This window comes from Ambystoma mexicanum, chromosome 4p (assembly GCF_040938575.1).
Source record: "Ambystoma mexicanum isolate Mex_15411 chromosome 4p, UKY_AmexF1_1, whole genome shotgun sequence".
Lineage (NCBI taxonomy): Eukaryota > Metazoa > Chordata > Amphibia > Caudata > Ambystomatidae > Ambystoma > Ambystoma mexicanum.
In genome coordinates, this window is record NC_090927.1 from 883,174,614 (window position 1) to 883,193,560 (window position 18,947).

Here is an 18,947-nt window from a genome sequence, read left to right on the forward strand (position 1 = left end):
AAAAGAAGAACAATTACTAGATAACCATGACTCATATGAGGATGCTTTCAAAGCAAATGAAAGCACTATAACTGATGTAAACTTTACACAGTACAAAACAATGTTGCACAATGAACAGCAACATGAAGAAGAACTCCAAGCTCAACTAGATAAGGATACTTCTGACAGTAGTCAACCTTCTGTAATAGGAAGTCAAGAACCACTGGGAGAACCACTAATAACAAATGAGGCAGAATTAGCTATGATAGAAGTAGAAAACACCATGTGTCAGTATGAAGATAAGGAAGACTTAACTATACTACAATCAAAACTAAACAATGAGCAAAGTAGCATTTTTCAAGAAGTAACAAAACAAATTGCAATGGTGTAAAACATGAAAATAAAGAATGTTCCTGCCATAATTATAAACCTATACTACTGTACGTCAGTGGTGAAGCTGGTTCTCGCAAAACATTCCTAATCAAAATCATTAGTAAGTTCCTTCAACAATTGACAAACATCAAACTGTCAGCTGTTGTCACTGCCCCCACAGGTTTAGCTGCCTACAACATAGGTGGTGTTACATTACACCGATTACTACTATTACCAGTAGAACACCAGAACAAATTAGACTATTACAAACTTTCTGCAGAAGCTGCAATGGAATTACGCAGAGTATTGAAACAAATGAAAATGCTACTAATAGATGAAGTGAGCATGGTCTCCAACCTGATGTTAGCTTTGATTCACCTCAGATTACAAGAAGTACTCAAAACAGACTATGAAGAGCTCTTTGCAGGAAAACACATTATTGTTTTTGGAGATCTGCTTCAATTAACACCAGTAAAAGGTGAACCTATTTTTAAAACATTAGGGCACAAACTCTGCCGTAAAACTGTTGGTAGCATTGGAAATGTCAACCTTTGGCAACATTTCCAATACAGAGAATTAACAGAATACATGCGCCAATCTGCAGATCTAACTTATGCCAACATTTTAAAAAGTTTGAGAGTTGGTATACTTTCTAAAGAAGCAGAAGCAACATTGAAAACCCGGCACATTAATGCACTTTATGGCAATAATGCATGTGCTACAGATGTTATGGAACAATTAGCCCACAAAAATGTCAATTGTATGGCCTTAATGCCAACTCTTGCAAGCTGTTTCAAATTCAATGAAATCATGCTAAGTAAAGAAATGCAACCAATAATGGAAATTAGCGCCACAGACAAACTAGATGTACATGGTATGACACTACCCATGTGTGACCAAGCCACAACAAGACTAAATAATTTAGAAAAATCAATCTCAAACACAGCAGACTTAGAAAAGATGTTAAAATTATCCTTAAATTGCAGAGTAATGCATAAACGTAACCTTGACGTGGACCAAGGACTAGTTAATGGAGCACTGGGTACAGTTGTTGGCTTTCAAACATACCCACGTGACAACAAAATTCAGTTTGTCAATATACTCTTTGACAAACTTTCAGAAGTAAAACGGATAGGACGCTCAACAGCTAGATTCCTTCTCTTCAAAGATATGTATGTACGCAGAGAACAATTTTCTCTAACTCTTTCATACGCAGTCACAATTCATAAATCACAAGGTCTTACCCTAGACAAAGCAATGATAGATATTGGTAACACAGTCTTTAAAGAAGGCATGAGCTACGTAGCACTATCACGCTTACGTACACTTGATGGTCTATTTCTAATCAACTTTGATGCAAGTAAAGTAAACGCTGATATTCCTTGCATTTTAAAATATAATAGACTTCGCTCACTATACACTCCCCATCTAAACACATATTCTGTTCCACAAAAACTAAAACGTTGTAAAAGAAAACTAAATCAAACGTCACTGCAAATCCTCCAAAGAGAGTAAAAGAAACAAATACTTCATCAAGTACCACAAACAAAAAAGAATCAATTAGAGAAAGTAAACCAGGTACTTCTTTAAAGAAGGAAGACAAGCTCCAAAAAAAGCAGTTAGATACAGAACTACCTGGACCATTTAAATTCTCAAATATAGTTGGTGTAAGTTGCTATGCAAATGTAGCAATGAATATTCTATTTCAATTACCACCAATTGTTGACAACATTTACTCACACAGTACAGACCCATTGTGTTTGCAAATGTTAGTACTTCACAGAAATGCAGCAAACAATCCTGACAACACATATAGTGTTTTTGGAATAAGACGACAATTGGACTACTGTGCTGGAATGGTGAAATTCACTATAAACTCACAGGAAGATCCACAAAAATTTCTAATGTACTTACTACAAGTACTGGAAAACAAAAACATACCTATAAATGAAATCTTTCAGATTTCATACATGTGGAAACATACATGCACTCTCTGCAACAATGTGACACAAGAAGAAATCCCCAATGAACGCTTCATATATATATCAATACCAAATTGTGAATCCATTCTATTTCAGCAACTTGTACAAAATGCAAACCATGGTAGATTATGCTCTACCTGCAATTCAGATAATCGCTCCACGTTAGTAATACAAACACATAGTAAATACGTAATACTAATGCCTCTACGTTACAATGCAGATGGTACCAAAAACAACAGCAAGCTGACTGGATTCACACATGGTCAAATATCACTTGGTAAGAAAACCTTCACAACAATAGGTATAATCTACCACGCAGGAGCCACAACCAATTCAGGGCACTACACTGCATACATAAAAAAGAAATGTGGATGGTTTGAATGTAATGATAGTACCATTACTCTAAAGCAGAGATTACCAGCAAATCTTACAAACGCTTATTTGATGTTCTTAAAACCAAAATTTGATAAATAAACTGTATTTAAACCTTTAAGTAAATTTGTGTTACAAAAATATAAACTGTTAGAATACTCCAAAAGCTATCTAACTGCTCAAAGATTCTACAACAACTAATCAGATAAATGAATACCACTAAATTAGACCAAAAAATACACAGTTAGAATACGCCAATTGGTATCTAACTGTCCCAAAATTATAAATGTGTGTTAAAATAATATAAACTGTTAGAATACTCCAAAAGCTATCTAACAGCTCAAAGATTCTACAACAACTAATCAGATAAATGAATACCACTAAATTAGGCCAAAAAATACACAGTTAGAATACGCCAATTGGTATCTAACTGTCCCAAAATTTAACAATATCCAAATAGGTAAATCAAAACCACTAAAATATATTAAAAAAATAGACAGTTAGAATATGCAAATTGCTATCTAACTGCTCCAAAATGTTATAATATCAAAACAAATGAAGAATCTGTTACTGCTCCAAAAAAAATACAACAAAGCAAAGTATAAAGCATGTGCCAGAAACAACAAGTGAACACTGAAAACAAACAAACAAATAAACTGTAGCATAACAGAAAAAGGTTTTTTTTTTAATCCAACATGGATTTTTTTTTCTCCCACAGACCCAATGATTTTAGCAACAAATACAGAAACTGAGCAAATTGCACAGTACTCTTTTTTGTACTCTACTAAATATGAGGGTCGAAAAAAAAATAAAAGTATATTGCTTATACAATGTAATAAGTCATTACAAAATACTAATACTAATACTAACATGCTATTTTCTTTTATCACAGAAATGAAGAAGAAAAACATGGACTCCCATTACTAGACCAAACAGTACGTATACAATAATAAGGACAACCATACCAGCATATCACATCCATAGTATCTAATACCTTTGTTCCTTATACATTTGTTTTTCACCCAAATGGCCATGCACCCAAGACTCTATGCCCTGGCAACAACCACCGCAGCATATCACATCCATAGAGTCAAACATTTCAACTATGATCTATGGAAAACTTTTAATGTCCGCGAACAATGTGAGTGTTCTTAGAACACTTTGAACTTGCCAGCGAACAATACGGACACCGTTTACAGGACACCCCCTATGAACATTTCAGAACAACGCAATAGTTCTTACAACACTTTCAACTTAACAACTAACAATACGAACAGCATCCTAAGGACACCCCCTACGAACATTCCAGGACACCGGGAGTGTTCTTAGAAGCGTCTTCAGAACACCACCATCTTGTTTATTTGCGAACATTTCAGGACACCGCAAGTGTTCTTAGGACAGACTCAACTTGACAGAGAGCAATTCGGACAGCGTCCTCAGGACACCCCCTACGAACACTCCCCGGACACCGCGAGTGTTCTTAGAAGCGTCTTCAGAACACCCCCATTTTGTTTATTTGCGAACATTTCAGGACACCGCGCGTGTTCTTAGAACACATTCAACTTGACAGAGAACAATACGGACAGCGTCCTCAGGACACCACCTACAAACACTACCCGGACACCGCGAGTGTTCTTCGAACAGTTTCACTTTGCTTGCGAACAAAACGGACACATATTGACTCCTTAGAACACCCCCTAGTCAGTTTATTTAGAACATTTCAGAACACCTGTGATGTCCGCAAACAAATCGAACACAAAAAGAACGTCTAACACATAAAAAACACAACTTTCATCCTATCTCACACACTCCCACCCTCCCCAAACACTCCTACACACCAACACACTCTACAAAATACACATTTTGAACAAAGTTTCACCGCGCTGTCCGGGGACGTCCGCAAATCCAATATGGCGGGCGCTACCGAAAAATCTGACGCGCTTCACGCTCCACGCCGTCCAATCAGCGAACACTTTGCATGTCCGTGAACATCACGCAAGACGATTGGCCAATCAGGACACTTTCCGCGGAGCGAACAGGGAAGTGTATCCGCAAACTGAACACAGATATCACAAATTTTTTTTTACCTACTTTTTGGTCATTTTAAAAAAAACTACTGGACGAATTTTCACCAAATTTGCAAAAGCACGCTTTCGGGACCAAGCCGCTGCTCCTGGTCCAAATTTGGTGGAAATCCGTCCAGCGGTTTGGGCTGTATGCGCGAGCAACATTTCTTTCCCATTATCTCTATGGAGAGTGAGTATAATATATACAAATATGAGCATATAGAGGGAAGGTAGAGTAATAAAAATAAAACTATGACAAAGTGCTGATAACCATAATGATTATCTTCATGCACAGAAAGGATTGCTCTCTTTCAAGCCTGTATCTTCCGCTATGTACATGTTTCGTATGATGTGACAGGACCCCAAGTCTACAAATATAGTACCTTTTCAATTTTTACTTCCTGACTGTTACTGAAGAAAACTATATGGCTTCGATATGTCAGTAAAGGATAAAAAGGGAGAGCCAACCATGTGATGTCATCAGTTATGTCATCAATGACATTTGTGATGTCATCTTTGATGTCCTGGGTGTTAGTGTTAGCAGTGCACGGTGGCGCGAGTTATGGTTCCTTATGTTACCATAACTGGCGAATTTCAAGGGTTTTTCGGTTTTACTTGGAACCATAACGTCCCTTTAACAAAGTTTTTTCACTGAATTTCATAGGTTTTTAGTAGCACAACTTAACCATAATATCCCTGACATGTAACATAGAACATACTAACCCCCTCGTAGTGATTTTCATGTCCGCGGACTACCGCCATGTCCGCGGGCACATCGAAAATCTGAGCGTGGTGAATGTAAATTTAAATAGTGTGCCCCATTTCCCCTTTGAAGTTGGCTCTGAAAAGAGCCGTTTTTTTTTTACAGATGCTTAACAGACACCTGTTATTTTATATTTTTTTTCTTGTTTTTTTTTCTTACTTTACTCCTAAAATCTTCACATAACCTTCTCCAAAGCAACCCTTACATTCCAAAATAGAAAGGCATTTCCGGTAAAAGATAAAGAAATGCCATCTTCTTTAAAATTAACAGCATTACTGGCATCAATATTCTCATTGTTACAGAAGAACATACCAGCTCTAAGCATGAAGGCACACATGCCTCGGTTGATGACACACCTAGCAATGTTTTGCTGAGGACAAAAAACTGAACTATTGTCCCATATTGCCCTAGGTAGTAATCCAGAAAAAATTACTTTCGCATTTGGAAGGATCTTCATTACGGCTTGAACCAAGCGTTCCAAATCAGCCACCAAAGTAGGGGCACTGACGTTGCCCAAATGGAAAGCACCATAGTGCAAAACTACCACATGCGGACTGTTCATCGTGGCCATATCCGCACAAACTTGTACAATTCCCTGTGCATTGCAATCAGGCACAGTGCTCCACACCACCTCCACTCCTTTCACATCAAAGTTCTTTGCAACATGCCTGCCTTCAGCGTACTGCTGTAAACCATGCACAAACATATCTCCGAGCACCAACACCCTGACTTTCTCCACTTCTGCCATCTTCACCACACACAGTCTCTTTCAACACAAATCCACAACCTCGACATTTGATTGGCTGATCCGTACAGTCTTCTTTCCATGTTGGATTTCCTGGAAAAACCCGGATTTACCACGCCCTGTCCACGAACAGCCGCGGTGTCCGCGGACGGCATCCACTTTACTCTCTGTACCATTCCCTCATTGCATACAGCTAAGCAATCACACAATACGAATAACGTCCTCAGAACACCCCCATTTTGTGAATTTTCAAACATTTCAGGACAATTATCATTTCATTATTCAACATATTAACATTACAAATATTATATTTTTATCTTGTACTCTGCACACAATGCTATCTTTCTCCATTAGTAGCTCAGTATACTACATAGAATCCCATAATACAATGCTATTTATTGATATAAATGCATCGTTCAAAGCACTAATAACTGTAGGATATTTATTGCAATATCCTTGACACTTTTTTCGGAACATTATAATAAAAATCCCTAGTACACAAATTCCATGAAAAGTACATACACATGTGATGTCATCAGTGATTTCATCAATGACATTTGCAATGTCATCTTTGATGTCCTGGGTGTTAGTCTTAGCAGTGCATGGTGTTGGCGCGAGTTATTTTTCATAGCTTACCATAACTTGCTATTTTCAGGGGTCTTTCGGCTGTACTTAGAACCATAACGTCCTTTAAACAAACTTTTTTTAATATCACGCAAACAATATACAAACATGGCGTGCAAAAACCAACTTCTACAGATGGCTTTATACAGAATGTTGCAAAGTAAGAATTTATGTTCGTTCACAGTGAAGGTCAGCTGCTTCCATTTTTTTCTCGGGCCCCGGAGAGGCTCACAAAGCAGACTAAAAGGTTGTATTGTGTTTTGACCTTGACAGACAGAGATTGTGATGAAAGACTTCTCTTGAAGGAGTGTTGCTAAAACATCAGAGAAGATAAAGATGACATTTCTGAAACAAAACAACTTTTACATATTATATCACTATGCGAAAGATCGTTGGCACACGCGGAGTCGTATTTTGGGACTGCACCACTCGTAGACAATGGAAATTGCAATTGTACTGTAAGTAACCCTTTAGATTACTTTATACCAAATATAATTACAATAGCGTAGCATTAAAGACCGCTGAAGTTGAACTTGTTCGTTGAAAGTGGCATAATGTTTTCTACCGCGCACTATCACCGCCGAATTGATCCCCTGTCGTTTAGAGGGCTCTGAAAAAGGCAGACGACACAGAGTGGGTTAATATAAATAATTTAACCGGTCTATAGGCGGTCAAGCGCTCTACTCGCTGTGCCACTTCACTGTAGCCTGTCAAGTGGCACAGCTAGTACAGCGCTCGCTTTGACATCCGTGCACAGCTTGCTAACGCAAGTTTGAATCCCGGCAAGGCGAAACTCAGCCTTTCATCCTTCCGTGGTCGATAAATGAGCACCACACACCGTGGTTAATAATAAGCACCGCTTACATACCTTACAGTTCTTAGCGCTATATGAATGGGAAAATATTATTATTTTATTATTAACATACTCTGTTGCACTATCTTCGATAGCAAATAGTTTCACGCCCTAATAAATAAAATGATGATTTTTAATGAAGATCGGCTGGTGAGACTAATTTATGTTTTTTAAAACAGGTACGTGGCCCCATTTTGTCTATGTCACGATTTACAGACTCCAGCGGATGGGGTCTTCAACTGCCAGGTGCAAGTCCAAATATGCAACTTCATGACCCTCACCATTTTATGGGACTTATTGCCAAGGGCCAATATGCCCTTACGCAGTAATAGCGGCTACAAACAACATACCAACCAATAGGGTGGTCTAATGGCTCGTTGTTGGAGCAACCTTCCGATTATCAGAGCGACCATTTACTGCTTTTATCATAAACCAACAGCCTATCTACCGCAAAGGAACAACGCGTGGCTCCAAATAAACTTTTGCTGATCGACAGCAGAGACAATAGCAAATCGCTGAATATTCACTAAACATTTCATGTGAAATAAATGTACTTTACCAAATGTACAATCCTGCTGTTTACTTTTAAACCACAGTTTCATATTCCGAATTGTGGCGCACTGAGTTGTAAGCTGATCTAACACTCTCTGTACCGCAAAGGAACATCGCGTGTCTCAACATGAACTTTTGCGGATCGACAACAAAGACAAATGCAAATTGCTGAATATTCTCTATACATTTGATGTCAAATAAATGTACTTTACAACATTTACAATCTTGCTCTTTGCTTTTAAATCACAGTTTCATATTCCGAATTGTGGCGCGCTGTGTTGTGACATAATGTGTGTTGTCTTCCGGGTTCTGTGTAAAGTCGCGTAGTACTGGAGACGACTGGGCGCGTTTCATTACGCACCCTGTAACGTCACGGAGAAAGGCGGGGAATATGAATGCTTTGATAATATCAGGCTTAGGGGCGGGAGATATGATTTAGTGTCGCAAAAGCAAGTCAGCCAGGTCAATAGCGCCAGTCATAGGATTATCACATAATGTCGACGCACACCAGCCAGATTTATTGTTTCTTTAGTGGACAAAAAGTCGGTTGACGCCCTTAGGAAATTGTACTATTAGCGAACAAAAGGAGTGCTCTTAAAACACTTTCACCCTGACAACGAACAATACAAACAACGTTCTCAGAACACCCCCATTTTGTGTAATTGCAACCATTCCGGGACACTGCGAGTGTTCTTAGAACACATTCAACTAGACAGATTACAATACGGACAGCGTCCTGAGGACACCCCCAGTTTGTGTATTTACGAACAATTAAGTACACCGCGAGTGTTCATAGCTCATTTTTACCTTCCTTGCGAACAAAAATGACACATACTCCATCCTCTAAACCATAGCTCTCAATTCACACGCTTTTGGCAGGTGTCACACGCCTTGTAAAGGGCAGACTCACCCGCCAAGCCTCCTGCACGCCCATTCATTCCAATGGGCGTCTCACCCGCTAAAAACAAAATCGGGTGATTTCACCCGCCTGTAAAACAAAAATGGTTGAGAGCTATGTCTAAACACCCCACCATTTAGTTTATTTACAAAATGTCAGAACAGCCGTGTTCTCCGCGGACAAATCGAATGCAACAAAAAGGTCTAGCACATAGAAAAACAAAACATTGAACCTATCTCATACTCTCCAACCCTCCCCAAACACTCTTACACACCAACACACGGCACTAAATACAATTTTTTATCCACGTTTCACTGCGCTGTACGCGGTCGACTGCGAATACAAGATGGCGGGTGCCACAGAAAATCTGACGCGCTCCACGCCCCTCGCCGTCCAATCAGCGAACACGTCGCATGTCCGCGGACATGACGCAAGCCCATGGGCCAATCGGGGTGCTGTCCGCGGAGCGAACAGGGAAGTCCATCCGCGAAGCGAACGCTGATATCACTAATTTTTTTGCCTTACATTTTGGTCATTTTTAAAAAAACTACTGGACAGATTTACACCAAATTTACAAAAGCACGCTTTTGGGACCAGGCCGCCGCTCCTGCTGCAAATTTGTGTAAATCCGTCCAGCGGTTCGGGCTGTAGCCGTGCGCAAAGTTTTTTCCCTTTCAGTCTATTGGAAAAAAAAAGTTTTGGGACCCCCCCTATAACTTTTCCCCCCCTGGACGAATCCTCACCAAACTTTGCAAAAGAATTCAGAGTGACCCCACTACTTTTTTTGCAAAGTTTGGTGAGGATCCGTCCAGGGAGAGCGAAGTTATAAGCCGCCCAAAAAGTGCTCTTCCTATGGAAACAGCAACTTAACCATAACTACATGGCCACTACCGTGGCCATGTAATATATATATATATATATATGTATATATGTATGTGTGTGTGTGTTTGTGTGTGTGTGTATAAAGTACGAGTAAGGAATGGAGTCTTCCACCAGGTGTTATAGCAGAGCCGGACCAAAAGAAGGATAAACTTTCATTTCCAAATGTGTCGCAGTTAGAAAACAAATGAATTACAAGCAAATTTCAGAAAGGCGAGGTTGAATGAGTCAAGAAGGCAAGGTCGTTTTGTCTGGAAGGAACACAAATTAGTTGCAATCTGTGAAGGAATGAACCACCTGTTCTGAAGGCGTGAAAAAGAACAAAGAAGACATCAGAGACTCATTGGAAAATAGTCTTTTATACGCCTTAGCTCGATTTTGTGGTCTTCAGTCACGTGGAGGGAGGAAGTTGGACGAGCATGATGGGCACACCTACGCATGAGAAATGAGTGTATCTCTACTTCCCTGTATTCTGCAGGAACAGAGAACATTTTCAAGGGCAAGTTCAAAAGGCCTAATTGACAGCAGACCACTGTGATAGTTAAGTAACCAATGTTACGTTGTGTATTTAGTGACGTTCGCAGTGACCTGTTTTGAGGGAAGGCCTTAGCTACCCCACCTGATGTTAAGAAACCTATCACCTCTTTCACGTCCATTAGACTAGTATGGAACATATACGAAGATATTCCCTTAGACCCAATCTAGGTTGCCAGGTAGGATGGTAGGATGATGTTAGTAATACGCAGGTTGTACTTCACCTATGGCGAGACTGTAGTATAAAAGAGTGCTTTTTTGTGAAGTTTGTTGAGATATTGCTGTGATACGTCTGATGACGTTCATTGTACTCCCTGTTTTAGAAAATTGTCATTAAAACAGTTATCTTTTTGCCTACTTTCTGAGTCGTTTTGATTATAGTTGTTTTGAGTAATCTCTACATCCCCATTCATCTCGGAGCATTGCTAACTCGTCTTAAAGGGCTGGAAGTTCTCCAGTTCATCAGTAGTTCCACTCAATGAACAAACTCTTTGCTGAATGCCCTCTTCACCCAATCCTGTAACAACTGGGCACAATCAATACATTATAGTACAGTAACCTACCAAATAACCTGCACAGTCACCACAACCCAAACACAAAATGCATCCGTAACTCATACATAACACTCCTATGCTCTGTAAGATTTAGATCCTTGCATGCCAATCGCAGCGTATAATCCATTACTTCATGTTTCTTCTTATGTACACTATTTGACTGCAATGGGTAGAACACACAATAGATTGGAACATATGGTGCAGACCTCGGGAAGCATATTTGAAAGTCTGCAGTAGGTTTTAAAATATTAAACTTCTCCTTTATCTTTTTATATGTAATGCAAACACAATTTGAAAACCAGAACCTACTTACAATCTTTTGAAGAGTTGTAATTTCTTTTGTTTAGTGGACAAGGGCGCCAAATATGCCCATGCTCAAAGACGTTAAACTGCTTAACATGGCTCTGCCATGCATGTATGCTCAGCCGTCTCACACACACTCTCCCAGCGTACACTGTTGATTCGTAAAACACTACAAATATAAATATTACACAGGGGCCATAACTAAGGAGTTGTATTTTTTATCATCTGTCCAATCATTGCACAATGTATAAGGTACCATCACCTCTCCATGTACCTCATACTAACTTCTACGTAAGCACACTGCTCACATTACAAAATGCACCAGAAAATTCTAACACTTTTCAACCTCAATACTTTTTTTTACCCGCATTGTACCTCGAAATCGAAACCTAACATGCCTCTCTTTCAACAGGACAAATGCTTATTGTAAAATAGCCTTGACCACTATATATGAAAGCTGCAAGGACGGACATTGTACGAAATTAAGAGAAAAATGTGCACTCCAGTCACAGCGCACATTTTCCGCTACGGTAGTCTCCAACTGTTCCATACCGAGTACATAGGAAATTTCCCGCCTACACAGTATAACCATGCCTTTAGCAGAAATGATGGAAGTAGAACTTTACATAACTTTTTTATAGGGATTAAAAATTAGAAGGCTACAGTGCTGTAAGCATAAATATTAATCTACAGTGCTGTAAACTTTGTCCGTGTACACTGTACTGGGTTTTCTAACAGCAGTGTTGTATGCGTCGTTACAGTGCCATCTCTCTGGGATTCAGCCTAAGTGAGTGCTATGATTGTTGGTCGTTTGGTTCTTATCGATCTCCTTCTCCAGCCCATTGTAACCTATACCTAGAGCACAACACTACAATGAACGCACCTCCTGCTCTCAAACAGGAGAATATGTGTTTAATTGTGTGCGTAAAGATTTCCAGTATTGTCCTTATAATTAACTTTCAAACACTTTTGAGTTTTTGCTACCCTATTATATTTAAATAAATAACAGCCACAGGCGCATATAACACTCGCCCGCCAAACAAACAGCGACAGTTGATGTTGTACTGTGCAATATCTTGCCAAAACAGCTCCTGCATTGTCCTGCAATTGCAGAAATCCCCCAGAAGATTTCTTTTTTGTTTTGGAAGTTGTTTTGGGCACACACAGAGGGGACGTGCCGTGAGTCTGACGAAACTCGGTGGCACTAAAATCATTAGCAAAAAGCACAAAAAAAACAAACAAGGGGGTGTTGGCAACATTTGAAAGACGAAGCACATGTGTGTAGCCATGTAAAAAGAGTGACACTTACAAAAAAGGCAGCAAGCCTTTGGGTGAACACCCGACGCAAGCCAATAACACACATTAGCTCCGTAGACACAGCCAACTCCACTGTTTATGTATGCATGTGCAAAAACATGCGCACCATCCAGTTTACATATAGAAGGAAAGATCTTTTGTAGTACTGCTTAGTGTCTCCATTTCCGTATACAGCTATAGAAATGATAAGGGAGTCCCTGCAATATCAGAAACTACCTGCCACAATTCAAAATTAAGGAGTACTGGGCACAATGCACTATAGCCATTGTTCCCTAGCTGTACCTTTTTTTGATGCTTTTATTAACACGTGCGTTGCTGCAGTTTCCAATCCAACTTGCATATTTATATAAGGGCCCCAAATAAAAGGTTAGTGGAAGTCACTGTCAGTTATGCTTCCACAACCGTTCCACTCTCTCCTATAAGGGGGTGTTACTAGGGCCATGTAAATAGCCTCCTGCGTTCTATATGCCCATCCTGGAAGGCGCTCTATGTGCCCAGTCTTGCTTGGACACCGTGTGGCCAACCTACACCGCACTGTGTTCCCGGCCTCGTGTAGGCGCATCCTCCAGTACCTTCTACTTGGGCTTTGTATGCACACTCTAGCTCGTGTTCTTTATCCCGAACCTGGCCAGCGCTATGTACGTCCTTTGTGACCTGAGTTATATGTGTTTGCCCAGCCTCGACTCAGATCACTCTTGTTTAGCTTATAGGAGAACATATTATCTCACAGCTAAAGTTGCACACTGATTTGCTTTTAAAACACTCTTAAAGTTGGTATATCAACCATGATCATATTGCATGATTTGACCAGATTTACACACTTTGTTTAAATAGCAAAAGCAGTTTCTCCTAGGCGGACATGTAAGAATGTAACCACATATCTTCACAGATATACTTCATATCAGTATGTGCTAATGTTTCGGAGGCAAACAGGTAAATAATTAGTTTTCTGGCAAATCACATAGTACAATAATTTGACAGTATATACATTGTTGTATACATTGATATAGAAACAGGTGAAACAAAACAATGTGGTTATGAATTCATTTTGGGCATGCCAGATAGAGGTTTTCCCATGTAAAGCAAGAGAATTCTATAGTGTACTATATGATTGGACACTGTATTATTATTATGAAACAACAGTACACTGTGTGCACACTCCTTTAATTTCATCTGTGATGTTTAATAATATTTCACGTGTGTGGGGTTACAACACTGGAGCCTGTAATAAAGTCAACTGTACATAAAAAAGCTTTTCTTTGAAAAGAGCGCCTTTGATCACGTGACCGCACTTAGGTCCAACCACCCTAAGCTCCACCACGATGCCCCGCCCACCTAGGGCCCTTTGTCACATGCTTCCCAATGAGCCCTTGGCCTTTAATCTGCCACTGATAACGGCTACTTAAATGTATTGTTATTCCTCTTCGTTCGCAGATACCTTCTACCTTACTGCCCTTGTCACGCCTTTCACTTGCCAGCAGATGGATTACGGAACAAGCGCTTCAAGATTACCATAAGCAATGTGTTTTCGGTCATCGTTATGTGGGACGATCGCTATGGCCCTACATATCCATTTGCGTTTCCGGCAACAAGAAGCAACTTGCAAACATTCATGATGTAATAATCCACAGAAACAACAACTTTCACCTTTTCAAATTCATAAAAAACTTGTGTTCTCCCACACAAACCACCAAGGACCATCAACAAATTCTTTTACTAATTTGCCAGACGACAAAAGAAGGACACAACATCTGCGCTCGAAGTTACCCGCAAAAAGGAAAAATCGGTCGTCTCATGCAGCTTACACTTTCTTGTGAACATTCTTTCAAAAACGATAGCACTCAAAACATAACACACTACTGTTAATGAATTATTTAAATCTTCTCTGAAAAACGACTATGTATGACAACACAAAGAGCGTACTCTTTGTGTAAGCATGTCTGTTTCATCTTGTCTTTATCTTCCTGTTTTTCAGACCTGGGTCATGACATGGCTCGTTGGGCTACGCTATCCACAAAGATAATGAAACTAGCAGCAGCAAATCATTGGAGCAACTAATGTCATCTTTGATGCTGAGTGTTTTCCTATATTGCTGCTCCCTCACTTGAAGTTAGTGCAATCAATGCACGCATAACAGCACAAGATCCCAAATTTACCTCGACCCTCTACCTCTATAAAGCCTTTTGTCCCCTGAGCTCACACTGTTGTGTGGTAGTTGAAGCCCACGGCAGAAAGATGCAAGTTCAGCTCTCTGAGGATGTGCAGCATTTTACGATGTTGCTCTGTGTACACAGAGCATTACAATAGCAGCAGTTAGACATCAAGCAGACACTTTTGTCCCTTAACAAATGTGAACTCGGAGTGCTTACAAGTAGCATTGCAGCATGCTATGGTCCAAAGAAAACTATAATTTGGAAAGTGAAGTGAACATGTTTTGCCTCACACTAGTATGCCTAGTAGTACTATGCCCTTCCAAGCAGGATATGGGAAAAACAATACCTACTCATGTTGCTCAGCATAGTTCTATGACCAATTATGCAATGTAAGGTTAGCCCATTGCCAGGTGCTCCTTTGGGGATCAACTACTTAAATTACCCACATTTCAAATGTGTAATGCTAAGCAAATCCATTTCTCTCTCAATATCGTATTTCACTCCATAACCAAAGTGCCTGATCTAGAGGAAACCATTGCAAACTGAAATTGTGTCATATCACTCCCTAATGTGGAAGAGGGTGAACGATTTACACCAGATGGAACTGCAAACATTGCAGCTCACTTCTAGTGCACTACCAAGTATACACTGTCCTTTAGAACCATTCTATAAAGATGACCACCCTAGGTACAATGCATATGAAAAAGGGTTACGTCTGAGTTACATATGGTTATAGAAAATGTTACCCAAAGGAATGGTACAATATAAATGCACTCTGTACACATATTTGTCGAAGCCATATTTATTACCAGTATCACAGTCTTTACATGCTTAGATGCATGGCCAATGGCCTACGGCCTCCGGCCATGCAACCAAGTGTTTAGGAACTGGCCACAACCACTGCAACGTAATACAGCCATGCATATAAACATATCGCCAGTTACCACAACGCACAAACAAAACATACAACCACCATCCCTACCCACTTCATTTCATATACTATTGTACTACTACCAACCAAACCACAAAATCTTCACTATATAGCCTGTGCACCCAAGACACTGTTAAGTGCTTGCAATCAATACCTCGTAATACAGTAAACTACTCAGAAATCTGGCCAGTGGCCAAATCACAAACACATAGCCCATCCACCCAAACCCTATCCACTTCTGTACACACAGTATTGGAACACTTCACCCAGTGGATACACTCCAGGCCTATTGACTCCATCACCTCCAACCATGCACCCAAAACTGTAGTACATGCTCACAATCACCACACCATAACACACCCATGCAACCAACACTCTGTACACAGTTCACAAACTTGCCTGCAGTCACCACAAAAATTGCTCGACTCAGAACCTATGCTACGCTAACGCAAGCTGCCTGCACTTACCACAGAAGCTACTCGCCTGATGAGCTACCTGTGAACGGCTGTAGTATTCACAGATACCTCCTGCACATCACTGTCTTCTTCCAACTACACAAATACAACATATGAACCATTTTCCATTCCCCCACCCTTTCCAGCTTCTCTTTCCACCACCACATACCGCAAAGCATGTTTTAAAGCCACTTTCACCACAGCACTATCATTGTATACAACATGCAGATGGTACTGAAAATTATGATGCGCATTGCACTTCCCTCCATCCAACCACTCGGCATGTCGTATTTCTGCTAATATTACGCCAACCTCCGGGCCAATCAGAGTTATGACCATGGAGCGAACAGGGAAATGAGACCACGTGCCGGAGCCAGATATCACATATTTTGTGTGACCTGCATGTTACTTGTTTTTTAAAAAAACTACTCAATGTATTTTCACCAAATTTGCAAAAGCACGCTTTTGGGACCAAGCAGCCATCCCTGCTGCAAATTTGGTGAAAATTCATCCAGCGGTTTGGCCTCTACACATGTGCAAATTTTATCTTCATGTAGTCTATGGAAAAAACAAATGTTTTGGGACCCCCCTATAACTTTGCCCCCATCACCAAACTTGCCAAAAAAATTCTGAGCGGGCCATATACTTTTTTTTGCAAAGTTTGATGATGATTCGTCCAAGGGGGGGTAACGTTATATGCCTCCCAAAAAGTGGTCTTCCTAAAAGTGCTCTTCCTATGGGTTGAGCAACTTAACCATAACTACATCGCCCACGGAAGCGCCCGTGTAGTTATGGTTAAGTTGCTAAATTCATAGGAAGAGCACTTTTTCAGCAGCTTATAACTTTGCTCCCCCTGGACGAATCCTCACCAAAACTTGCAAAAAAAGCATATGGTCGGCTCTGAAATGTTTTGCCAAGTTGGGGGAGGTCTCGTGGGGGGGGGCAAAGTTATAGGGGGTCCCAAACATTTCTTTCTTCCATAGACTGAATGGGGAAAAACTGTGTGCATGGCTACAACCTGAACAGCTGGACGGATTTTCACCAACTTTGCTGCAGGAGCGGGGATATGGGTCAGAATGTGTGCTTTTGTGTCTTTGTTTGGAATCCGACCAGTACTTTTGTTGGAAATGCATGAAATGTACGTCTCTAAAAATTAGTGATATCTGGGTCTGCTGCGCGAACCCATTTCTCTGTTCGCTCCACGGACCTAAGTGTCATTGTCCTTGGTACGGCGGAGAACTTTGGACGTGGCCGGTGGTTGGCTGGAGGGAAGCGTGCTGTGCATCAACAATGTTTGCGAAACGCTGCCATGGTGTCTCGGAGGACAGTGCACTGACGGAAGGGTCTACAAAATGTACCGTACATCATGTGTTGGCCGCAGTAAGGGAGGGAAAGGGCAGAGGAGTGACAAGTGTTTAATGTGACATATGTAAGTAGGTGGAAGAAGATGGAGGAGTGGCTGCAGTATTGGTGTGTATAGCGCGATTTCCTGGGTACCTAGACAGCCGACACCTTTGTGTGGTGATTTCAGGCAGCTGTCTTAACGGCACGATAGCTTCAGCTGAGAGCCGTTTGCTGTGACCTCTTTCCGTGGTGAGTGGTGGCAGGTGATTTTAAGAAGGGAGTGGTTTGCACATGGCATAGGGTGGGCGGAGGATGGGTGCCTGTACTATGTGGATGGATTACGATAGTTTGGGATATGGTGGCATGCATGGGTGCATGTAGTTGCGGTGGGTCTGTTGAAGGATTAGAATATTGGGTGCATGGCCGAAGGCTGTAGGCCGGAGCTCATGCTCTGAAGAGCCTCGGGTTTCAGCTCACTCACCGCAACTATGCATGTGTTACTCTGTATCCGATAGAGGGAGTGCTTGCATAGTGTGGTGTGTGCAGATTGGTTGGAGTAGGCCCAATGTTGCGAACAGTATTTGGGTAGGTTGGCAATGATGCAATACTTTGTGAATGGAAGTGGGCACGTCCGTAGTATGTGAATGAACGTGCACAGGGGTGCAGGAGACATTGTTTTGGATCTATATTGGTAACCTGTCTGCGGCAACCTCTTTCCATGGTGAGTGGTGGCAGGTGAATTTCTGAAGTGGAGTGAATAGGTTATGGCATAGGGTGTGTGGAGAATGGGTGCCTGTGCAATGTGGGTGGAAGTGGTGGTTGGGGACATGGTGGCATGCATGGGTGCATGCAGTTGGGGTGGGTTTGGTGAAGGATTACACTATTGGGTGCATGGCCGAAGGTCGTAGTCCAGAGGCCATGCTCTCAAGAGCCTAGGGCTTCAGCTCACACACTGCAGCAATGCATGTGTGACTCTGTATCCGGTAAAGGGGGTTGCTTGCATAGTGTGGCGTGTGCAGATTGGTTGAAGTAGGAGCAATGTTGCGAACAGTATATGGGTAGGGGTACAGTGACATATTACTTTGTGAATGGAAGTAGGTATGTACGTACTATGTGAATAAAAGTGCACAGGGGTGCAGGAGACAGTGTTGTGTTTCTACAGTGTGGTAAGTGTAACCATTTTTCCTGTATAGCTGTATGGTGGTGTGCAGGTTAGGTAAGAGTGCTGGTGGCAGTGGTATGTATGTGGACTGTCGTAGCTGGTGACATGG